General features: G+C 33.4%; 1 long non-coding RNA gene and 1 other non-coding gene across 2 annotated transcripts; both read left to right on the top strand.

Moving 5' to 3' along the window:
• Positions 1–297: 297 nt before the first annotated feature.
• LOC107938766 (uncharacterized) lies at positions 298–6792 on the top strand. Its single transcript, XR_001694967.2, has 4 exons — positions 298–509; positions 627–714; positions 6533–6604; positions 6733–6792. It is a non-coding gene; the product is annotated as an uncharacterized lncRNA (long non-coding RNA).
• A 19659-nt stretch (positions 6793–26451) lies between these two features.
• On the top strand, positions 26452–26557 carry LOC121217234 (small nucleolar RNA R71). The gene has a single exon (XR_005913361.1). It is a non-coding gene; the product is annotated as a small nucleolar RNA R71 (small nucleolar RNA).
• Positions 26558–27450: the final 893 nt, after the last annotated feature.

Below are 27450 nucleotides of genomic sequence, written 5' to 3'. Positions count from 1 at the left end.
TGCCTATTTTTGTAAAGAATTTGCATTTAGAGACAAAAGGGGACAAAAAGGTAATTTTTTTCCTAAAAGGGCATTTTGATCAATTCTCAAGAATTATACGATAAAAATATTTTTTTATATGAGATATTTGATGTAAGGAATAAATTTGGACATTTAGAACTTGGATCATGTAAGTGGGCACCCGTTTTTTAAATTAATCGGATTGAAATTGTTGGAATTAGGCCCTTTGAGCCCACTTGGGTAATTTTAAAGGGAAAGAAAGGATGGAGACCAGCCTCATCAGCCCTCTCCTCTTGTTGCCCTCCCCCTTTCTTCCATGGCTTTCCTTTTATTTTTTTCATTTTTTCTCAAACTTTCCTAAAGACTCAACATCCAATTTTGAGATTTTGTTAAAATATTAATAAATACCCTCCATGCTAGTTTTCCACCATAATTTCAACTTTTTTAGCCTAAGATTTCATGGATTTTAGTAAGAGAAAACATGTCTAGTGAGAGGAAACCCTAATAAGGTAAGATATGATTATTTTCATTCTCCCTCACTTGATTTTTACAATAAATTGTTATGAGAAAGCTTAGAAAGCTTTTATATTAATTTTTATTATATTTTTATGTGTATGGAAAATGAGAAAATGATGAGAAATGAGGCACCAAGTTTATTTGGGGATGGATTCAAGTTTATGGAAGCATGGGTATGTGATGTAAAGCATCCAAAAGGTAAGTATCCTTGGACCCTCATACTTCTCTTATGTTTTAAGCTGAGGGAAAAATTATGTTAATAGGGATATTTTAATGAGTTTATTTTGTTAATAAAATGTGTGAATTGATGGCTTCAATGATGTTAAATAAGTCACTTATGTATTATAGTAAAAATGCTTAGTCATGAGAGGCTAAAAATTAATTGTGTATAATTTTATTTTTTATTTTTTGATTTTCATGGATGTGTTAAAAATATAGTATAATTTGTGTGGATATGTTTGAAAAATGTCAATAAAGTCACAAGATTAAATATGTGTTGAATTGTTAATTTCGATAAATTATTGATAAAATCGATACAAGGTAAAAACATGAAAATGGCTATGGCAGATAATGAATAAGTGAAAACCACGAATTTCTATCTTTTTGAATCATTAAATGAAAATGGATATGTGTATGATGTACAATAAATGATCATAAATTTCTACATATGATATAACAAGGAAACAGAAATATGATAAAGCCTTTGTGAGTAAAGAACTTAACCATATGGGTCCTAATGACTTATTATGAATTGCATCACTATGATCCCTTTTTGGAGATAACATGGATATATGGAACTACAAACCCTTGTTACAAATGTTTTAAGCCCATGTAAACTTGGTACAAAGATTAAGATACGGTTGGCATGCCAATTAGGATCTCATATGAATGATTTTATCAAAGTTCAGTACTAGTGTTATAAGGGTTTTAGAGTTATGTGATATGTACCTGGAGTTTTGTTATGATACCCTTTAGTCAAGCATTAGTTGTGGACCTTGGGCTTATGTTACCTCTGTGACACTTGTATAATATTGGAATTTTGTTGCTTAAATGCATTGCATAATGTGCTTACTAGTGTATGTGGATTCTTCAAAGCGTACTAGTCTTATTTTACTAAGATTACAATGGGCATCAAATTTTGTTATAAGGATAAATGATAAAATGGGAAATTAATTATAAGGTGCATGATCTTAACATGCTAATAAGAAATTTCTATGATAACAAATTCCAAAGATATGTGGCCTAAATGGACTTGTCCTTATTGATATTAAGAAAATTGACAATCATGTGTATCTTAGTAAAGGAAATGGAAACGAAATATATAAGGGGTGAAGAAAATGTATGAAAGCTTAGGTATGTATGTATGTACGTACGTACGTACGTATGTATGTATGTATGTATGTATGTATGTATGTATGTATGTATGTATGTATGTATGTATGTATATACATACGTACGTATGTATGTATGTATGTATGTATGTATGTATGTATGTATGTATGTATGTATGTATGTATGTATGTATGTATGTATGTATGTATGTATGTATGTAAATGTTGGGAAGTTAATCAATAAATGATTTGGATACTATATGAGCTATTCATGAGAATTTTAAAAGTGAATTTCACAATATGATAAGTTAACGAAATATAAAAAGTAAGTTTACCCCTATAAGTTTATTAATGTAAATAAATTCATTACGGACATTAACACGAGGCTTAAATGAGTTTGTACGACATAAGTAAGAAGGGCTCAACACTAACAAAGTATAGGATAAGTAAGTTTATCCATGGTTACCTATTAAGCTTATCTAGCTCATGAGTTAGTGGTTTACAATGCGTAGGTTATGGACATTTTGAGGAGCTTAACACACTTCACCCATCCCGATGACCGGTATGGAATGGAGATACTACCATGACATTTTCAAGCTTAACCAATTTTTTTTTCTTTTGCAAAAATCACCATTTTATATCATATTATTGTTATTCAAATCAAATTGGCCAAGTTTGAAAAGATTCAAATATAATTATAAATCATTCTGGATAATCAAATACATATAAGGACTTGTCCAAATTGTAAAACAAGTGCTTGAGAATCATTAGCTTAAATCAAGTATGTTTCGTTTGAGGCAAATTGTAACACCCCATACAAAACTTCATCATCTGATCTAAGCTACTAACTGCCTCCCAACATGTGAGAGTCAAGTGTGAATATTGCTACAAAAGATATGGAATTAGGCGGTGTTTGCAAGTACACGATCAAATTGTAATATAGTTTATTACAACAGAACACGGAAGTATGTTGATGATTTTATCCAAATGAGGCTGGATTAAATTAATAATTAACTTCTACCCTAACAAGTCTAAGTAGTACCAATTCAAAACCATATTACAATAAATCATATAGAAAGAGTGAAGTAAAGTAAAATATGAAAGAAACTAAACAACATAAATAAAACAATCGTAAATCTCTCAATAATGCAAATAGAAGACTAACTCGCTTTAATGTTCCTAGCTAAATCTTGATCTAGGGTTCTATTCAATCAGCTAGTAGTTAACCTAGTTATTACCTCTCGGCCTCTAACTAAGCTAACTAGTCGACAAGAACTACTTACCTTTTGACCTCACAATTCAGATTAGGGTAGACTAAGTGATGCTCGGTAGACTATTCTCCCAGCCTCATCTACCTAAACAACATCCTAGGGTTGTCAGGCCTAGGGTTTAATCTCTCTCAAACTGAACCAACTAATCTGACAAGAAACTCTCACACAATTATTAACTATCCCCACATTCTCTCACTAATCTCCCTCGAATTTTAGTTACCCATGAATCTGATTAAAGAAAACCCTAAGTTGAATTTAGACATTGATAAATATTTAAATACAAAATAAAGAAGAAATAAAATTGCTTCTGAATATTTGTAACACCCCTTACCCGGTTCGATTGCTAAACTCGAGAAATAGGATGCTACGAACAAATACCAAAAAATTACATGCAGTTTATAATTCAAAATCTCAATAAAAAATCATAACATAAACTATGTTCAAGTATAACATGTAATCCAATCAAATTCAGGTTTATATCAAGCTTACGAAAACTTAAAACCAACTTGGTATCATACAGGGATCAAGTTGAAGTAAAAACAAAAGTATGAGAAAAATCTGGAAATAGGGGTCACACGATCGTGTCCCCTGACCGTGTGGAAATACTAAGGCCGTATGGAATGGGGCACACAGCTTTGTAGGAAACCCGTGCAATAGATTGATGGCATGTGGGGTTGGACTCACATGGTGTGAACAACTATGTACACTTACCAAGGTCGTGTGGGTCAAAAGTGTCAGTATTCAAAAATATGTCACACGACCATGTCACTGGACCATGTAACAGAATATGGTCGTGTGCACTAAATATAATCCAAAACATGCAAACTACATGACCGTGCCATATGCCCGTGTATGGCACACAACCGTGTTCTAAGCCATGCATCAGGCCGTGTCTACCTGTAGATACCTTCCACAACAAGCTTATTAGCTTTAAATTAGTTATACCACAAGCAACACTTTGTTCCAGGTTTCAATCAATTCAAATGCATCAATATTATAACAAAGACATCAGTTATATCAACCAACCTAAGTGCCTAACCAATATGTCACAATTGGCACCTCAATTCATCAATTCAAATACAAACATAGCACCATATCCAAACAATCCAATATGCCTTCCAAGGCACCACAATCACTTTTTAGTATAGCATAAATCAATTGACCATTTTAATCATCTTATAACAATGATTCAATATCAAGCATATAAACATGCACAAAGTCATACCAAAATCATTCAACCTAGCATGTACATATCATTCATTTACTAGTATATTTCAAGCATATTACCTTTCTACTTATAAGCAAAAACACCAACCAATTCAACAAGACAACATCGCCATCACTCACATATATATAAGCATTTATACAAGGTTCTCAAAATGCCAACAAAACCCAAGATAAACATTGAATAACCAAAGACTCCTTAGGTACATGCCATAACCAAAATACACTGTCACCAACAATTGAGTCCGAGACGGTTGTTGGATGTTGAAGTTGATGATCGAATCAAAAATTACCTAACCTGCACACGGAAAATAAAATCGTACACTGAGTATACTCAGTGATATTTCTATAATCTGAACATTTAAACATAATATGATACATTCAAGAACATGAGTTAAAATTAATAGATGATATGCAAATTATTGTGTCAATTACACCAATTCATACATCCTTTATTCATAATTAACACGTTTCACTAATATTAAGACATGACAACTACATTTCATATATTATTTGATAACTCAATTCATATAATAGCATATTTCATCCCAATTTCCAATTCCATAAATTCATTAAACATAGCTATCAATGTTTCAGCTTATTTCTCAATTCAATACTTTAATTCACATTTCATTTCCATGCATTATCCAATTTCCATTTCTTAAAATCAAGATCTCATTCATTATAGATTTTCTAATCACATGGATTGTTGAGGACTTTCTCAACATCATCATTTCAATTATAAACCATTCACTTTTATCTTTTAACTCCCTATTAACATGATTCGAACTTAGACGGATACATGAATCCAACCAACACACCAATTTGGCACCCAGTGCTTATCGGATAAATCCAAAATAATAAGTTGTGCCTTGCGCTAGCTGGTAAATACCAATAAATAGATGTGCCCAGCACTAGTCGATATAACTGAAAAATGGGTTCCCAGCACTCCCCGACACGTAGTCGTATAACCCTGAACTCTTCTTATCCTATGGCATGCCAATTATACCTGACCTTGTCCGAACAGTTAATAGGATAACAATTTCTCACATTCATTTATAATCAATCTTTCATTTCTATATCATAATCACAATCATTCATCCATATTTTCCCATTCATAACAACATGTTTCATCACAACATTAGCACAATTTCACATTTCAAATAATATCTAATGTTTATGAATCTATTCATTTCAGTCCTTAATACAAATAACTAATTCAACGCATCATTTCAACTCACTAAATCAATTATAGCTCACCTTATGAACTTACCATACAATGCAATGTAAAAATGCAACAATTGAGATAGTTCAGATTATAGAAACACAAATTGTAAGCTCTAAGCTATTCGTCGACAACTTTAGCTTTTTCGTTCCTTTTCAAGGGATCTAAGTCAATGTTAGCTACGGATCAAAAATTTTTGTTTTTGAATTGTTAAAATTTTTCAATTGATTTAATTGGTTTTAGTGGTTAAGTGTTGTTCTTGTGTGTGAGAGGTTCTACGTTTGAATCATTCCCTTGAGTTTTTGTTATTTTTGTCTCATTTTTGTTCTTTGTTCATTTGACTTATATTTTATTTTTCTCAATTGTGTACAAGAATGAACCTGTTGGTTTAGTGGTAAGGCTTTTACCTTACCCAGAAGTCCTGTGCTTAAATTCTTGTGTGTGCAAGTGAAAAATATTTTTGGTTTCTCCAGTCTAAGTCGTTCAAGAGATTGGAGTTTGAGTCAAATCCAACTGTTGTGAGATTTGAAAGGTGGTTATTTGGTAGTTGAGTTTGGATTTTTATCAGAATTTTTAAAAATTTTATTATTATCAAAATTTTCCCAAAATTCTCCAACACACTCTCTAGCGTCTCTCACTTTTCCCTCCCTCTTTCAACATTTTATTTCCAATTGTTGCTGATTGATTTTTTCCGTTTTCTCTTTTGGCCTTCTTTCCTTGTTGTTTTTCCTTCTATTGCCTCTTTTCTTTCATTTCTTGTTCTACTTTCTTAGTGTTTTTCTTTGTGTTGCTGGACGTGTGAGATTCAGGTGCTTCTAGTTAACACAATAATATCTCCGACAATAGCTTCTATTTACCTTAGAGGATGTTTGTTTTTTGTTTTATATAAAAGTAAGAGTGTATGAGTGTGTGTGTGTGTGTGTGTGTAAGATTCAATCTAATTAATGGTTTTGGTATACTACTAGGAGAAGTTCGTGAAACGCACAACATCCTTCCGGCAAGTTAGGAGATTTTTAGGATTGCCGCTTCTATTCTGGGTAAGTAATCGAATGTCGAAAGACTAATTTTCGATTTGTTAAGATCTGTTATAAGTGGTTGTCGCCAAATTAGTGGTTTAAATTTAGTTTTTGTTACTAAAATTGGTTGTTTTAAATGTTGATTTTAGGTTCCGAAATTCTCGTTGTTGGATTGGCATCGAAAACTGACCAGGCGTGTAATGAAAAACCCAAAAAATAATGAACGACGCGAAGCAAAAAAGTGAACTGTTGACACCACACGACCGTGTGGGCCACACAAGCTGGGTTATTTGAAACTGTGTGACCACACAGCTCGGCCAGTTAGGTCGTGTGGGCCAAACGGGCATGTGGACCCATTTTTCGTAAAATGTAGTTAGGGTCATATTTAAAGTACGATTCGAGATTATTTACTTCGTAGGTTCTGAAATGTGATATGTATATATTATGAATATGAAATCTGATAATTTGCATCTGTTTATGTGATTTCTGAAAGTATGATATTATTATCTGATGTATATAACATGTATGACATATATGCATCTAATATCTGTATATTATTGCATGTGTATTGGGGTGGGATAATGATATGACAGAGAAAGAGTTGGCAATTTAATGATCTGTCTTATCTGATGGTTTGAACCACATATCTGTTATGGTGGCTTAGCCACACTTATCTAATTCTGGCAAGCAACTGCATTATATCTGGCAGCTTGAGTGCACAGCTCTGAAAAGTGACACATGTTCACTTATAGGTGTGTGGGGTTAGATGGGCATTCATTACCCTAATTGATGTGTAGGGTAGGAAGGAAATGGTGTGTAACGGATGGGGGTAGGATTTGACTCTAAGTCTTAATTGCATTCATATATGATTCTGAAATTGCAATTGCAACTGTACCTTATTTGCATTTGTTTCTGTATCTGTTAATGTATTTCTATCTCCTCTGTTTGTTTCGTGTGAGTTGCACACTGAGCTTGTAAGCTCACCTTTTTTTTTAGTTCTCTCAGATAATCATCAAACTTAGGATCGGACAACGTATAGGAGCTCAAGCTAGTTTCTTAGAAAATAAATGGTTATTAAAAGACTTTGTGTTTTATTATGAGTTTTTTGGACTGTAAATTATTTTGGACTTTATTTTCGCTTTGATTTGATTTTTGGTTGGATTTGATAATTGTTTATTTTAAAATAGCAAACCTATCTGTTTTTACAAACTAAATCACGATTTTCAAATTTAATAACTTAGAAATTTTCACAGCACAATATAGTATTCACTTATGTTCTTCTCTGAAATAAAATAAATAGTTTTAATGAGTAATTTCCTAAAAACTGGGAAATGATTTTCCAAAATTAATATTATCAAAACACATGGTTTTGAATTCAAATTCTGGGTTTAAAACAAGTTAATATAATTCCCCAAGATTCGATCATAACGTCTAGGTCGGGTGTGGAGTGTTACAAAAACAAACAAGACATTTCATCAATACACAACCAAATTCACATCCGATTCCTAAATTATGTAACTTTTACATTTTATTCAATTTAGTCCCTAAAATCGGGACTATAACTTTCAAATTTAACCTCCAATTTTTATGTCATTTTCACTCTAGTCCTAATTAGACTTCCTACTTTTCATTTCTACCACAAATTTTGAAATTTATTCATTTTAGTCCCTATTCAACAAAACCATCAATTGACTTTACAATTTAGTCCTTTTTCAACTCTAAACTTAAAATCTATCAAATTAACATCTAAAACTTTAAATATTCAACCATAGAAACATTCTCAATCTTTAACAGTACCAAAAAATATGCCATAGGTTAGCTAACTTAAGCTATTAGGGTTCCAAAAACAGAAAAATTATAAGAAAATGGAGTAAATTGACTAACAATTGAAGCTTGGAACCTTTGAAACCCTTATATGAAAGCTTCTCCCTTATATTTCTATAGTGTTTTGGTTTGGGGAAGAAAAAGAGAAAATGCTTTCTCTTTCTTTCTACCAAGTTAAGTTTTATTTAACCATTTCATAATTCTTTTTCTTTTAATTATTATTATTCAAAGTTTTAGTGAATTAACCCAACAAATATCCACACGCATATATAAGGATGGTGTAATTACCAATTTAACCTGTGACCTTTGCTTATAATTAAAAATCCTTTAGCAATTAAAATTTCACTACTTCTATAATTTAGTCCTAAACCTTAATTAAGCACTAATTCAACAAAATTATCTGACCAAAATTCAATTCACTTCTAATATGCCTCCTTAAATATTTAATTTAAATATTTACAAATCCAGTTTATGGAAATAGGGTCTCGAAAGTACACTTCCCAACACCACTGACTTTTGGATCTTTACAATATTGATCGAGTGCAAAAACTGGAAATTCGTAGTAATTATTGAATGATCCACAATCCGAACTAAGAACAAGAGCAATTGAACAAGAATTGAAAAATAGAATTCAAAAGATAAATATTAAAATTTCAAAAGCAAAACCCTAATAAAAGAATTGAAACTAAAACAAAGGGAAGAAGTCCCCTATTAAGTTCTAAGTAATCATATTTATAGAAGTCATGTTAGTTGACTCGTTTAGGCCTAATACAATTGGCTGAACATAAATATTTGAGGTTTTGTAGACGAAAACACCATTGTTGATTTAAATGGCCTTGTTGTAGTTGTGTCATGATACACTCAAGCCCATGTCGCAACACCGAATACGGTATACTCCTTTGTGGTGCGTCCAGGGTTGTGTCACAACATCCTCTGGTATGTGTCATGACATGGAAGATAATATGCTCCTTAGGTAGTCTGAAAGGTGTGTTGTGACATCCAGGCAGCGTGTTTCAACGTAGAGAGTAGCCCACTTAATCCTTGGCCTAAATTGGGGTTTTGCACATTCAACTAGCACATTAGTCCTCCATTTGGCCTAAATAAGCCTAAATGGTCATAAAGCACCCTAAATTACTCACTTTATTCACTACATACTTGAAATAGAAACTTAATAAAACATTACTTATTTGCTATAAAACGAGCTCAGTAAGTATCTAAAATGACCTAATTTACCACAACGACTTGTGACAGATTAGCTACGAGAACACACATTCGTTGCTGGAGCAACCACAATCTCAATTCACCAGTTTATACATACTATTAAGTTCAACACATAATTACAACATGTTATATGATCATATTCGAAAAGTAAACGAGCTAATGAAAACTCTTTCGATAAACCGAGACCAGCTAAGGACTAAAATGCAAAATTCTTAAATTAACAAGCTAGTTTTGTGACTTTGTAAGGATTATGGCATGGCATCTAAGGTAGAAACTCGGTGTTGCAACTTCAATAGTATAGTGTTGTGACTTCGAAAATAGGAGATTGATGTCTCGACTTCAACAAGGGGCGTTGCGATGTTGAGGGTTGATGTTGCGACATCCATAGAGTGGTGTCACGACATTGAAGGTAGACTCCTTCCATACTTGTATCATTTGATTTCAACCTCCTAATTTGCAAAACTCAAATGGTCTATAGACACAAAAATGCAATTCATCTCATCATATTTTTCCATTTATGAAAGCTTACGAAATAAAACCAAATTGTAAGGTTTTCAAAGTTTCAAAAAAGGTATCGATATGCTAGGTACCGATACCATTTTAAGCTTCAATGTTTCAAAAAAATTAAATTAAATTAAATCAAGAAGTATCGATACTAGGGTTGAAGTACCATTACTTTCTTTATGTATCGATACTTACCTTTAGTATCGATACCATTTTAGTATTCTGTTTTGCAAACATCATTGAAAAACGTAATGTATCGATACCTTAATGTCAAATATGTCAAAATCTTCCATTTGGTCTATTTTCATGCCCTAACACAATATAGCATTATTTTTTTTCTTTTAAGCACATCACCAATTTACAAATATCAATTCAAAATATACCAAAACACCACAATACCAACAATTATTCAATCAGACAAACATTTATACTTTATAAAGTTATCCAAAAATACCAAATCAATTCACCAAAGTTCATTCATTCCATCATGCTTTTATTTATGGTAAACCATCTTGCCAAACCATTTCACATTCAAAATGCCATACATGATATCAACCAAACATATATACATATTGGCAATAATTTTAACAAAGACCAACCATTAGCCACAATTAAAACCAAAATACTATTTCCAAATAAACTATGTTTAAAACACCTATGTCCATGCCACATAACCAGGATTTAAACGAATAAAAGTCTATCGAGTCACTGATAGGATAGTGTGAGATTCGTGGTGATCCAACCGACATGTTCCACAAAATCGAAGATCTACAAGGAAAACAAAGACAACAAGTAAGCATTTTACTTAACTTACCTTGACATTACAACAAATTAGCAATTGCAATCATTGGTACGAACATAGCAATCCTTTGGCATCTTACACTTTCATGTACATTCAACTAATACATCAGATAAGTTAGTTCAATCACATGTTATAAGCTTATAACACATTCATACAATGGTATAACATTTCATCACAAATATATATCATTAAATCATATCCAACTTGTAACATATATCTATTCATTCCGACTATTTCATTTCCATTTAGTACCTTTTTCTATTTTTGTTGCTCGCCCACAGAACTAAAGTAAATTGAACTCAGATACATGGGACTTCACTAACATATGTTATCACATCCCAAAAACTGGGTTAGTAGAATTAAACATTAAATTATGGGTTTGAGAGAAAAATCGGATTTTATATCATAGGAATTAAAAAGAATAAATCAATTAATTAGTTAATAATAGTAAAATAATAATTAAATTAAATTAAATAATTATGGTATTATTAATTGGGGAATTAGTAATAATAATAATAATAATAATGACTAATTTGGGAATAGTGGTTAAAGTAGAGGTTAAATGTATAAATTAAAAACTAGTGGTTAAAATGGGAGCTATTAGAAGAAGGGAGAAATAGAAGAGGTCTTAGTGGGAAAATAGCCTAATTTAAAAAAAAATGGTTGGCTATAAAAGCCACTTGCCTCCCAAGCTCTCTCCATTTCCTTTTTATTTTTAAAATTTGTTAGGTCTAGATTGAAAAATTTTCTCACAAAAAATTCTGCATCTTTTATATTTTCTTGGCATCCATATACTCTTTCTTCTATCACTTTTCCAAGAATATCACTCTTTCTTCTCCAATTTCTCACCTAAACTTAGCTCGTTTTTGCTCAATTAGTACAAATTCATGGAGGTTTTTGAATTAAAAGTAAATCTATTATTTTCTTATGTATTAAATTTTTATTAGGTGTTTTTAATTTGAATTTTCATAGATCTAAGCAAGAAAATTAAAAATCCATGATTTTAAAGCTATCTTTTGCATAAAAATGGTGAATCTCATAATAAAGAGCTAAGAGATGTTTTTAAATGATTTGCAGTATATTTTGACGAGATTAAGAGGTTTACAAATTCAATTTATCAAAATCTTTAAGTAATTGCATGAATTAAATAATTTACTTTTGAGAATGAGGATGAACAATGTTTTTCCGAAAAAATATTAATTAAAGAAATTGAGCAAAGTTAGAGGTCTAGATCTATAATTAGGCACAAGTTAGGGGGTTAGGAGGTAGAAATTAAGGATTTAACTAAGTTAAAAAGAAGAAATTAAGCGAAATAGATTGTACAAAATAAGTCGAATAGTGAGAGTCGTTGTAAGAGCATAAAGAGAGTAAGATGGATTGTTTTTGAATACTTAGTAATATGTATATTTTTGTCTAAAGCTAAAAATGTTGGTGGAACCTCAACAAACCGGGATAAAAGCAAGCGAAAAGTTGTCTAATTTGACTAGCCGTGGTGAGCTACAGTTGAGTACATTTGTATAGTCGTGTTTTAGCATGAATTACAAGATCTAGAGATTTAAAGTGGGGCTTGCGAACCCTCACTTATGGTATGTATACATGGTCTTGTTATATACATTATAAATATACGCATGAATTTTGTGTTACACATAAATATGTGTGAATTTTATTATATAATAATATTTGTGTTTATAGGGTTTTGTTATATAATATATGTATATATGCAAATTTGACGTGACAGGGAATTTCTAAATAGTTATGTGTATATGAAATAATTAAACGTCTTGTTATATAACATATATATGCGTTTATGATTATATATGTTTTAAGGGGTATTGTTTCATATAATTTATATATAAGTATAGGTGTTGTATTATATAATATATATATATAGGCATGGGTGGTTATACATATAATATATTATGTGTGTGGGCTTTATTGGATGTAAAATATATTTATATGCATGGACTTTATTATACATATAACATATATACATGGACTTTTGGTGTTATATATATAATATAATACACATATGCATGGTTTATTGTATACAGTATATATAATTATGGGTATAATTTTATATAATTTATAAATTTACGGGATTTTTAATGTATGTTAAAATCTGAAGTGAAATAAATATGTATATATAATATATATTTGTTTATGATTTTGTAATATTTATGAATAGATATAAGAATAAATAATATAATGTGGACTCTTATAACATGCAAATTTTGTCATTAATGCATATTTTTGCATGCATTAACCTGTAAGTGAATTATGAGATTTATGATATTGCGAGTTTTGATTGGTGCAAAATTGTATTATTGTGAAATGCTAAGTGCGAGCTCAACAGTAATGCGAGCTAGTTATATTGCGTAATAAAATGTGATTAATTAGATATGCTGGCAAAGTGAATAATTAAAACCGTTGGATATCATTGGCATGCCATAGGATTGTGAGTGTTCACTCCTTTTTATTTTGTGTTGGCCATTGTGGCTCGGAGATAGCGTTAGAAAGATAAGGGAACGTCAAGCATAGCTAGGGGTGTGCAAATTTCGAGTAAAAACGAATTAATTCGGTTAACCGAGTCAATTAATAATTTTTTGGAAGTCCGGTTAACGGTTAATTCGGTTCGAAATCAGTCGGTTAATCGAATTAACCGAATTTAATAAATAATATTATATAAGTATTCGGTCAGTTCAGTTAATTTTTTAGAAATATAAATTAATCGGTCAGTTAAGTCGGTTAATTTTTTATATGTTTTATACTTGTTTTAACCAAAAATAAAAATATATATATATAAATTTCAGTTAATTCGGTTAACCGACCGAATTAACCGAAAAAGTTCAGTTCGGTTAATTTTTTTGAAACAATTTCAGTTCGTTTAACAATTAAGGGTTTAAAAGGGTCGGTTAATTCGGTTAATGGTAGTTAAGGTCGATTAACCGGTCAGTGAACCAATTGAACACCTCTAAGCATAACTCCATTCACCATAGATATTGTGGTGTGTTTAAACGGTGTGAGCATACCCGCTACACTTACATGGAGATAGCATATGACTTTATGAGTCATGTGGTGTGTTTTGGATATTTGTTTATCCAATTGGTATATAATTTGTGTAACACCCCTAACTCGAATCTGTCGCTGAAACAGGGTTACAGAGCATTATCGGAATAAACAGATCAAACACAGACATTTCAAATTATTTAACATCCATGTCAGATATTATTCATAAAGTCCCTTATATGAGCCATCGAGGCCCAAAACATACATTAGAAACAAATCAGGCCTAAACCAGGTACTCAGAATTTTTTTTGCAAAATCTCAAAAATTTTTTAAGGTGCGGGGACACACGCTTGTGTGGTGATGTAACAGCCCAGTTTAGACCCTAGTCAGAATAGTGGCTTCGGGACCACAAATCCGATTCAAAAAATATTTTAATATTATTTTCCGTGCTCATTATACGTGAATTGATATCTATGAAAATTCCGTATGAAAATTTGATCGTTTGTGTGCTTAATTTGAGAAAACCGCCTAATTGCAGAAAATGCAAAAGATGTGTTCTAATTGCTAAAGTGTCAAATTGCTATGTCTTTATATATGTGGGGTCCTTATGATGCAATTATACCATTGAATTAATGCATGGACATTAATGGACATGAGATAATGGAATTATAATGAAAATAATAAGGCTAAATTAGTAAATGGCTTATTAATGTTTATTAATTAAAACAAAACATCAAACTAAGCCATTATCATCCATGTTTGCTGAAAATACAAAGATAAAAGAAAGAAAATTCAAGCTTAGGGTTTGGTACTCATTTTGTTTGATTGAGGTATGAGTTTTGCTCGATTTTTGATAATTTCTATTTTTTGTAATTGTTGCTTAGTAATCTATCAAGCCTATGCCTCAATTCCTAAATTTGATGATGATTTTGAGTTGATCCATTGATGAAATTATGATTTTTGTGATGTTAATGGATGAAAAGTGAAAGATATGTGTTGGGTTAACATGTTTTGTCATTGAATTTTTGATGAATTTGAGTATATTGGGCTAAATTGTGAAAATGAGTTTTTGAGGGACTAAAATGTGAAATAAATGAAATATGTGGGCTTATATGAACTCCATGAAAATTTGGCCTAACATGTGTAAAAAGAAATTTTGTGATTTTATGAATTAGGGACTAAAGTGTTAAAATGTAAAAATATAAGGGCTAATTTGTAAAATGCCCTAAATATGTGTATATGGATTGAATTGAATAATTTATTGAATAAAAGGGTTAATTTTGAATACATATAGATCAAGAAAAGAGGAATCAGATTTAGATCGGTGGAAATCGAAGGTTATCAAGTAAACAATCTGAATCGTCAATTTCGAGTACGAGGTAAGTTTGTACATGATAAATGATGTTACAGTTATGTTTTAATGCTTTGATAATGCATAAATTATATATATTTGACTATGGTTTAAGCACGATGATAAATCGACTATGTTCGGCACTAAGTGTGCGATTCGAAATAGCTTCGGCTATAAGTGTGTGAATTGGAATTGTTTCGGCTATATGAGGCACTATGTGTGCAATACCGAGATAGCTTCAATTTATTGAGAGGGCACTAAGTGTGCAAATTCTTAGAGAATTGAAAGGCTTCCGAACGAATTCATGTATTGAACAAAGAGGTGAGAATGAAATGAATAAACACAGGAAAAGATTAGGTATGTACGATACCTAATTGGTAGATGATACTATGTGTATGAAGTTTGATGAACTTGTATGAACTTGTTAAATGTGATGGAATAGAATTGAAAGGATGAATATGTGCTGCTAAGTGTTTATTAGTTGGAGTTTTGTATCGTATAAACTATTGATTATATTCAATACGAACTTACTAAGCTTTAAAGCTTACTCTGTGAAATGTTCTTTGTTTTACAGTGTTATAAAGCTAGCTTGGATCTAGGGATTGTTAGTGACTCAATCACACTATCAGACATTTATTTTGGTACCATTTTGAGAGTTGTATCTATGGTTTATGGCATGTATAGGCTAGAGTTATTTTGTTAGGTTTTGTGATGTGAATATCTAGCCATGTGATATGGTTTGGTTTTGGGTGTGTATATGTTATAATCTATGTGATGAAATACTGTTTATATGCTATATTTTGATGTCTATAAAAGGGTCTTGTGAGAAATGGTTGATTTGGTAAGTTAGAAATATGAATTTGCTATAGAAATGGTATAATGGTGCTATGAGAATGAATGAAGTGTATTGAGATGATGGAACATATGTTTTGGTTGTGAATTGATTGAAAATTTGGTATAAAATTAGTTTGGTTTTGGTGCTTGTAGGGAGGACCCAAAATGGGTGGTATATTGGCCTTGTAGATGGCCTATTTTTGCTTGCACGTGTAGGGACACGGGCGTGTGTCTCAGTCGTATTGTTCAAGGGCCATTTCGAAATGAGTCTGAGCATACCACACAGTCGCACACATACGGGCATGTGCTAGGCTGTGTGGCCAAGTCAGTTTCGAGCACGGGCTAGACACTAGGGCGTGTGACTGGCCGAGTGACCAAGTTAGTAGCCTCCCTAATTTTCACACAGCCTAGCACACGGGTGTGTCTTGTGGCCATGTGGACAAGTCAGTATGTATGCCCTGTTTTGACACGGCCTAGACACACGGGCGTGTGACCTTTATATCTTAGAAAAATGTTTAAGTTTTGGAAAAAAATTGTATGTGTTCGGCTTAGTCCCGACTCCTTTCTAAAGCATGTTTAAGGTCTCGATGACCTAGGAAAGGGACATTATGTTGATGTTTGATTATGATATGATAACATATGACTTTTTGACTGTGAAATGAATTCGAAATGTTCCAATTGTCCAATAATGCCTCTTAACCCTAGTCTAGCGATGAATACGGGTTAGGGGTGTTATAGGTTAGGCTGTATGGGCATTTGAAATAGGGCACATGGCTGTGTCCCAGCTCGTTTCTGTACCCGTGTAACTCTCTGACTTGGGTCACACGGCCAAGTCACACACCGGTGTACTAGGTCATGTACAGGTGCAGGGGTCACACGGCCAAGCCACACGCCCGTGTCCCAGGCCATGTGAAAAATCCTGAGCATTCTGTTTTAAATTTTAAAGATACAGGGGACACATGGCCAATTCACATGCTTGTGGGCTAGGCCATGTGTCACACACGTCTGTGTCTCTACCTGTGTGGACGAAATATGGCTATTTCCAATCCATATCTCTCACCCAAATTTTCCTTCCACCTAAATTAACACTTTAACTCATTCACAGACCAATTCAAGACAATTAGTTCAAGCCAAATTTAGTTTTAAACATGTCATATTACCATATTCTATCTCAAATCAATCATCAATATACCTATATGTTTTTCATCTATCAACCATACCAAACACTCACATTGAACATGATATTGCCTCTTATATATACATCAAAATATGTCCAACATAAGTCATTCCAATGGCTTCACAAAATGCTATTAAGCCAATATTAGCCAATTTACCCTATACTTCCATTATAACCAAAAATTAGTTTTCTATATGTACCGAAATGGGTTGATAGATAGTGTGATGTGTCTCCGACCAGCTTCCAACCTTAACAAGCTTCTGAACTACTATAAAACAGAGGAAATAAAACAGAGTAAGCATTTAATGCTTAGTAAGTTCATTGATGAAACTATGATCTTTATGAAGCTTGATGTTAGTAAATGAAAGATATGTGTTAGATTACTAAGTTTTGTCTTTGAATTTTTTATGAAATTGAGTAATTTGGGATAAATTGTGAAAATGATATTTTGACGGACTGAAATGTGAAATAAATGAAATATATGGACTTATATGAACACTCTAAGAATTCGGCTTAACATGGGTATATAGAAATTTTGTGTATTTTGTGATTTTGTGAATTAAGGACTAAAGTGTCAAAATGTGAAAATGTGAGGGCTAATTTATAAAATTTCCTAAATATGTGTTTTTGGATTGAATTGAAAGATTTGGTGAATAAAAGGGTTAAATTTGAATGTGTTTAGATTAAGAACCAAAGAAAATAGGATTAGATCGGGGAAAAACGAAAGACATTGAATAGTTGATCGTTTCCGTTCATTTCCGTACGAGGTAAGTCAATATACAAATAAACATGTTTGAGTTGATTTATTTAGGTTTATATGACATTGAATTGTGTTGAATGGCTATATGAAAGCTCAATATGTGATATTCGAGAAAGTTCTAATAATGTGATGATGTCCGAAAAGTCCTATACGAACCATAGGAATAGTCAGGATACATATGCCATGACATAGGATCCGATATGTGTTCTCTGTAAGACCACGTATGGGACGTTGGCATCAACTTATGATTTATGTGTAAGACCATGTTTGGGACATTGGCATCGTATTTGATTTCGTGTAAGACCCTGTCTGGGACAGTGGCATCGATATTTGATTACATGTAAGACCGTATCTGGGACATTGGCACTATACGAGTTTTTCGAGCTATTCGCGTATCCTTATGATTTTTAACGATTCAACGATCATTCCGAGAAACGAATGATTATATGAAATGTGTATCCGATTCAGGTGCATTTGAAATTGTATATCCTATTTGATGTTGAAAGGTAAGTATATGTATCTTTGTGATCAAGTGATTATATGTAACAAAAGTATAAGAAAATATGCATTATGTGCAAATGAATGGGGAATATGTGAAATGCATTGGAGCTATGTGTTTTGTGCTAGCATTTGGTTAAGGAGTATATGTATATTATGATACTTATATATTTATATTGTTAAGTTTATTTGTATATGGCTTACTAAGCGTTTGAAAGCTTACTTTGTGTGTCTTTCAATTGTTTTATAAATATCGAAGCTACCAAAAGCTCAGGAATCGTCGAGGATCATCACCACACTATCGAACTATATTTTGGTACCTTTTGAAAGTGTAATTATTGAAGTATGACATGTATAGGCTAGAAGTATTAGAATATGTTTTGTAATGTGTATATCATGCCATGTGATATGGCTAGTTTATGGTTAAACTTGTGGTTTGAATTTGGTATATGATATGTGATGCAATATTGCTATTATGAGGTGTTTTTGGTTGGCCAAAAGAAATGGTCAATTTGGTAAGTTTTTGGTATATGTTTGATTGTGGATTTGGTAAGAAATTGGCATGAGAATGAATGAGGTAAATTGATGTTACAAATCATATGTTTTGGTATGTATTTATCTTATGAATGTTATGTTTTGATTTATGAATTATGAATGAAATAGGTTGATGAATATATGATATGAATGATGTATGTTTAGGTCTGAAATTGGTTGAAAATATGATGCCTATTTGATTCTTGTAGGGATGACCCTTAATGGGTGGCAATTTGGCCATGCAAATGGCCTACACGGGCAGAGACACGAGAGTGTGTACAAGTTAGTGTGTATGCCCTGTTTTGACACGGCCTAGACATACTGGCGTGTTTAAAGCCATGTGAGGCACACAGCCTATTCACACGGGCGTGTGACCTGTACAATTTTGAAAAATTTTTAAGTTTTGAAAAATTTTCTATGAGCTCGTTTAGTCTCGACCCTTTTTTAATGCATGCTTAAGGTCTCGATGACCTATATAAGGGACTCTATGAAAATGTTTGATTATGATTGTGGATGATGTATATGAATTGTTTGTAAAATGTTCTGATTTGTATGGTAACGCCTTTAACCCTAATCTGGCGACAGATATGGGTTAGAGATGTTACATTGATGATAGATTATGAATGTTGGTTGTGAGTTATACAATTTTTATAAAATGATTTTTAGTGAAAATGCAAATTAGGGATTAAATTGTGAAATGTGGAAACTTTGTGGTTACAATGTGAAATAAATGAAAATTATGGGTTACTAGGGACCTAATTGAAATTTGGCTAGCATGGGTTGTGATTGAATTGCTTGAAATTGTGTTTTTACGAAATAAGGACTAAATAGTGGTGAAACAATGGGGAAAATGGGTAAAAGTGCTTTAAAGTGTGTTTTGGACTAAATTGAATAGAGGGATTATTAAATAAGCTAAATTTGATATCATATAGATCAAGAAAAGCGAAACACGGAGTTAGAACAGGGGAAAAACAAAGTTATCGACTAATCGACTTGTGTCGTCATTTTTAGATTCGAGGTAAGTGCAAATGTAATAAGCATTGTTATAATTATGCTTTAAATGCTTTGATATTGCATAAGTTGTGTATTTGAGACTATAGTCATGTTTGAAGACGATTCGGCTAATTGCGGGCACTTAGTGTGTGAAATCGAGATAACTTCGAATATATATATTTACATTTGGTGTGCGAGATTGAAATAGCTTCAGCTATATATATATATATATATTGGCACTTAGTGTGCAAGATTGATATAGCTTCGGCTGTTTATTTGGCAATTATTGTGTGAATCTCCCGAGTATCCAATAATATTCCGAATGGTTCAACGGGTACGTCAAAGATGTGGACGAGAATGAGTTTGATGCAGAATGGTACAAGTATGTACGTGAACCGTACAAGCATTGAAATAAGGAGATTATGAAAGTGATAACTAATTTTGGGAATGAAATTGTGATAAGATGATGATTCCATATGTGAATTGTATATTATGTTTATTTGTTTAAATTGTGCACATTTGGTAAGTTGATCTTAACTGTTATACGAACTTACTAAGCTATAGAGCTTACTTTGTGTATTTCTCTATGTTTTATAGTGAATTCAAAACTAGGTCAGATTCGGGGACCGTCGGAGATCACTTCACACTATCCAACTATCACTTGGTACTTTTGAAATTAAGTTTCGGGTCATATGGCATGTATAGGGACTTTGGTCATTTTCATAAATGTGGTGTGATCGCGTGATTTCGTGATAGGTTTTAAATATTTATAATTAATCATTCTTGAAACTAACTATTATCGCGATGTAGGCAAGTGTACCAATTGAACAGTAGTATAGTTTTAGCAAGACCAGATTGTCGAACCCAAAGGAACTAAAAGTACTAGTAATGACTATCTTTTTATTATCTACCCTAAGAATAATGAGGTTTTGTTTTAACTAACTAATTATCTAAACTAAGAACTCACAAAAAATAGAATTGGGGAATTGCTTTTGGGAAAATCGATTGAATTAAGACAATACCTAAGGAAAATCCACCTAGACTGTACTTGTTATTCTGGCTCTGAATCAGACGATTTATTCATTTAACTTGTTTCGTAGAGATCCCTAAGCTATGTTATTATCCCTATTTAAGACTAATAATGTCTAATCCCTAGATTGAATAATTGAGACATTTCTCTAATTAACACCCTAGGGTTGCATTAACTCGATCTATGAATCCTCTTATTAGGTTTCACCCTAATCCGGAAAAATCTTGTCGCCTTATGTCTGGGTGCCTAATCAACTCCACTTAATTATGACAAATGTACTCTTAGACAGGGTCTATTCCTCCTCTAAATAAGAGCTTATCTTGAATTAGTATCCTGGGATATCAAAATAAGAATTAAGAACACATAATTAAGAACAAGTGAAATATTTATCATACAATTCAGGAAATAATAACAAGATTCGTCTTAGGTTTCATTCCCCTTAGGTATTTAGGGGTTTTAGTTCATAACTAAATGAGAAAACATCTCAGAATAATAAAGAATACAAAACATAAAGAAAACCCAAAACTCCTGAAAAGGGAAATTGAGGAGAGATCTTCAGTCTTGATGATGAGTCCCGCTTCTGAGATGGATCAATCGGCTTCCTTAGAGTAATTCCTTACTCCCTATTCTGTGTGTCTCTCTTCTTCCTCCTCTAGGGTGTATTTACAGGCTTTGGAATGCCTAAGAGCCCTCAAAATTAGCCTTTTCCAAATTGGACTCAACTTGGGCTCGGCAGGGACATGCCCGTGTGACACGCTCGTGTGCGATTACTTCAGGCCGTGCTCGAGCCTGCAAAATTGACACAGCCGTGTAGTCTGCCCTTTTTAGGAGGTCCAGGCCGTGTTGATTTCGTACTTTGGCCCATTTTCTCCGTTTTTGGCCCGTTTCTCATTCCTTTTGCTCTCCTATGCTCTCATAAGTATAAAACATGAAATTAAAGCATTAGGAGCATTGAATTCACCAATTCTAATGGAAAATCATCCATAAAATGTGTTAAGCATGGGGTAAAAATATGTATAAATTACGGTTTATCAAATACCCCTACACTTAAGCATTTGCTTGTCCTCAAGCAAAATTCTCAACTCATAATCAAAATAAATTCTTCTCAACTTATAATTTCTATCGATAATATCTCAAAATAATCCATAGGTAATCATACATTGAGAATTCAACTAAAAGAACATAAAAGTTTCAAACATTCCAAGTTGAGTATTTAATCATGCAAACATAGGTGTCTCCCCTCATCTAAGTAATTACCTTTGATTCAGAATATTACAGAGTTTCACATCCTCACTAAAGATTCACTCAAATCATTCGAGGTGTTTAAGGACAATAAATGAAGCACTCAATAGTCAATAATGAAAAATCATTACCATAGGCTTGCATGAAAATCAAATCCCTACCACTATAATTTAAGATGATACATCAATCAAAAGGTCTTTAGAGGGTTGTAATGAGGCTTGGTTAGGGGGTGTGGTCATAAGCTGAAAGAAAGGGGTTAGAATCGAGATTGAGTTGAAAAATTACTTAACTAGAAAAAAATTTTAATCATCACTTGCATACAACAGAGCTTTTCTAAGAAAATGGAATTTAACTTCTTTAGCTCAGAAGATTACTACTATTAAGATGTATACACATTTTTTTTTAAGAACAAGTTAAATAACATAGACTAACTATTAAGAAAAAGACATAGCTAAACAATTTATTCAACTCAAATCTCGACAAAAATAGGGATCAAAAATAATTGAGGAGATTTCAATAAAAAATGGGTTAAGGGTTAATATTAAGGGTAATGCAAGAAATGGCTTGTTAGGCTCAAAGGGGTTTACTAGGGGTTAATCGTGGAGGTAGGCTTTTCAAGGCATGAGTGGGTTAATCCTAAGTGCCTTAATCATTTTGACATATCAAATCAAATGGTGTGGTCTTAACATGCATAATCAAGCAAGTTCTAGAATAACAGTTCAATACTGACGCACTGAAAGCAAAAATAAAAGTGAGCATTAAAGAATTAATAGATGCTCAAAAGGCTCAAAAATCTTACAAAAATTATGGCTTTTTGATGTTTAAAACTTGTGAATTCCAACTCGAAGTAATACCTAAACTTTGGGGAAACAACCTAAAATTTTAAATTCCTAAAAATCAACTTATCATGCTTGATTCTCTAATGTCTTAAGGTTTAAACAATCAATGCATAAATGCCTATGTTTTAATTCAAGATATATCAATCAAAATCATAAATCAATCAAAATTTATCCTAAATATGATATGAGAGCTTTCCAAGAGAACAAGGCAGTCATTCAGGGATTTTTCTGATAATGAAATGAATACCCCCCCCACACACTTAAGATTTACATTTCCCTCAATGTACAAAGATAGATATTAGAATATAAAAATAAGATAAGGAGAGAAGTGAAACTTCCTGCATGATGAATTCCTCGAACTGGAGTTTTGGAGAGTAATCGGTGCGAGAGTGGAGGAGGATACTCCAGCGGTGGTAGAGGTTCATTAGTCCATAATTCCTGCCTCAAAAGAATATTATATCTAGTGGTAGCTATGGTCATGGTCGATCAGCACATGGCAGTCATGGAGAACCTTTCCCGGTGGAGTTTTTAGTTCCTATGTGATGATGAGCTTAAGAGCTCTATATAACTGTGTTAAAATCAGGAACTTTTTAGGGGATATTAGGAAGAATAATTACTCATAAAGAAATAATCGAAATTGGTAATTAAAAATAAAATTCTAAAATCTAATAAAAATAAGTAGTTTTAATAAAATTTAAAAACATAAAATAATAAATAAATGTTTTTTAAACATCTTCATCGCTGGATGGTTCGCGAATTTTGAATTTGGGGGCGTCTGACATTTAGTACACGCCCGTATTTCTTGGGCGTGTGGGTTCACACGGTTGTGTCGTACGGCCGTGTATAGCGTTGTTCGCTTCTCCCACGCCTGTGTATGAAGACCCACGCCTGTGTCAATCTAATAGGTTCGACCACGGGTGCTAGACACTGGCGTGTTACACACCCATGATGTTTTTACAGGTTCACCCACGGTTCTTCCACACGGGCATGTTGCACGCCCGTGTTGTTTTGGCAGGCTCGACCATGGCCATGTCGCATGGCCGTGGCGTTTTATCATAGCCTGTGTTTGGGGAAATCTTTCCTCTGTTTTCACACGGCCCTAAGCACACCCGTGTGCTTGGCCGTGTCTCTGTGGAAAACCTGTATTCAAGAGCTCCGTTAGTAAGTTAGGTGTTCAAGACTAAAATTTAAAGAAGTTAATACAGTTAGTGCTCAGTTTACCTTCCGAGAAGCGCTTATTTATAGTCTAAGCTCGACTTACCTTTCCGTTGAGTGATCATGGTGGTTTGAGGAGTTTATACTCCTCATTCCTGCTATCAATCTCATCAAAATAAGGTTTTAAATGGGTGTTGTTTACCTTAAAAGTGCCAAACTTGGGATGACTCACCTCGACTGTACCGAATGGGAAAATGCGGAGTACCATAAGAGGGATTTCTTCATTCGGTGTGGTAGTGACAATGTGGGGATCTGCGGCATCTAATAAGACTCTATCTCCAACCTTAAGTTGATTTGGAATGGTATTGAGCTCGTCCTGGCTTAGTTTTGGTTTATCGTGTGTTCTTGGTTTATGCATCCACCATTCATCTAGCTCCTCAATTTGTAGCCTTTGTTCTTCATGAATATGTCCTCTACTATTGTTTGAGAATGGCTCATGTACTTCCTTCAGACTCATTTCCTGCAAAGTAGGTTGTACCATATTGTCAGTTTTAGTAGAATAGGTTAAACGATCACCCTCAATTTCCGATGTGTTGCCAGAATTGCGAGCTTGAAGGGTGATTGTTTTGTCTCCCACATGGAGTGTGAGTTCACCTGTGCCAACATCAATAATTGTTTTAGCGGTTGCTAAAAAAGGCCTTCCAAGAATTAAAGGAGTGTTGCTATCCTCCTCTATATCTAAAACAATGAAGTCAACGGGAAATATAAATTTATCAATTTTAACTAGCACATCTTCAGTAATACCCCTAGGGAATCTTATATTTTTATCTGCTAATTGAATGCTCATCCTAGTCTGTTTAGGTTTCCCGAGACCTAGTTTCTTAAACATTTTGTAAGGCATGACGTTGATACTAGCCCCTAAATTAGCTAATGCATTATTAACATCTAAACCGCCAATTAAGCAAAGAATCGTAAAACTCCCTGGATCTTTTAGTTTGTTAGGTAGTTTATTTTGGAGAATAGTTGAGCAGACTGCGTTTAGCTCCACATGCAATGCCTCGTCCAAATTCTGCTTATTTGCTAAAAACTCCTTTAAAAATTTCATTGCGTTTGGCATCTGCGATAAGGCTTCAATAAACGGTAAGTTAATATGTAATTTTTTTAAGAGTTTAAAGAATTTACCAAATTGTTCATCTGAGCAGTCTTTCCTTGTTGCGTTAGGGTATGGCACACGAGGTTTATATTCGATATTCATTGATTTTTTTTATTATGACCTACCTCACCTTGACCTTTGCTTACCACAGTGTCTTGCCTCGGTTCTGGCTTAGGCTCAACGACTCCTTCGTCATCTTGAATATTAATTGCGTTGAGCTGTTCCCTTGGGTTGGGTTCAGTATTACTTGGCAAGCTACCTTGTGGTCGTTCGGAGATTAGTTTGGAAAGCTAGCCTATCTAAGTTTCGAGCCCTTGGATTGATGCTTGTTGATTTTTAAGTGTTGTCTTGGTATTCTGGAAATGGGTTTCTGACACCGAGATAAACTTTGTGAGCATCTCTTCAAGGTTCGGCTTCTTTTCCTGTTGATAGGGTGGTTGTTGAAAACCCGGAGGATATTGTGGTCTTTGATGTCCTTGACCGCCCCACGAGAAATTGGGATAGTTCCTCCAACCTGCATTATAAGTGTTACCATATGGGTTATTTTGGGATCGAGAGTTATTGTTACCCATATATTGGACTTGTTCCTCCTTGGTGCTATGGTTGAAGGGTTGATACTCTGTGCATGCTCCTCCTCCATTCGTGCCGCACCTCATTACTGGATGTACCTGAGTAGAACCAAGTAAATCATCAATCATTTTATTTAGAAGTTCTACCTAGTTTGACAGCATAGTAACCGAATCGATGTTATAAACACCTGCTGTTTTAGTTGGCTTAGTCCTCATGACTTGCCACTGATAGTTATTCAGTGGCATCTCCTCTATAAATTCATAGGCATCTTCAGGTGTTTTATTATTGATGGTTCTACCAGTAGCTGCGTCAACCATTTGTCGAGTCGAAGGAGTCAAGCCATTATAGAACGTTTGAACCTGTAGCCAAAGAGGTAGCCCATGGTGAGGGCACCTTCTTAGTAAGTCCTTGTATCTCTCCCATGCATCGTAAAGAGTTTCTAAGTCCATCTGCAAAAACGAAGAGATATCATTATGTAATTTAGCCGTTTTAGCCGGTGGGAAATATTTTAATAGAAATTTTTTAGTCATTTGTTCCCAAGTGGTGATTGACCCTCGTGGTAACGAGTTCAACCACTGTTTAGCCTTGTTCCTCAGCGAAAAGGGAAACAACTGAAGACGTATGGCATCATCAGAAACGCCATTGATTTTAAATGTATCGCATAGTTCCAAAAAGTTTGCTAAGTGAGCGTTGGGATCTTCATCCTGCAAACTATCAAACCGAACAAACTGTTGTATCATTTGAATTGTGTTAGGTTTTAGTTCAAACATATTTGCAGCTATAGCAGGTCTAACTATGCTTGATTCAGTTCCTGTTAAAGAAGGTTTAGCATAATCATACATAGTGCGGGGAGCAGGATTTTGATTAACTGCAATTACAGGAGGTAGCTGATTGTCTTGGTTTTCAGCCATCTCTTTAGTTAGGGGTTGAGTATCGTCCTCTTGCTTGTTCTCTGTGTATCTTAAGCTTCGTCTTATTTCTTTTTGGTTTCTGCGAACTGTGCGATCGATGTCTTCGTCAAAAAGTAGTGGTCCTGACGGGTTTCTTCTAGTCATAAACTATAAAAACCTGCCAAAAGAAAGAACAGTAAATTAATAAATAATAATTAAATTAAATTAAATTAAAAGAAAAATAAATGGCTAAAGTAATAAAAATTGAGCGTTCCTAATATCTAAGTTCCCCGGCAACGGCGCCAAAAACTTGATCGCATGATTTTGTGATAGATTTTAAATATTTATAATTAATCAATCTTGAAACTAACTATTATCGCGATTTAGGCAAGTGTACCTATCGAACAGTAGTATAGTTTTAGCAAGACCGGATTGTCGAACCCAAAGGAACTAAAAGTACTAGTAATGACTATCTTTTTATTAT

Source organism: Gossypium hirsutum, chromosome A02, assembly GCF_007990345.1.
Source record: "Gossypium hirsutum isolate 1008001.06 chromosome A02, Gossypium_hirsutum_v2.1, whole genome shotgun sequence".
Taxonomy (NCBI): Eukaryota; Viridiplantae; Streptophyta; class Magnoliopsida; order Malvales; family Malvaceae; genus Gossypium; species Gossypium hirsutum.
The sequence above is the reverse complement of the archived record's forward strand: the minus strand, read 5'-3'. Positions and strand labels throughout refer to the sequence as shown.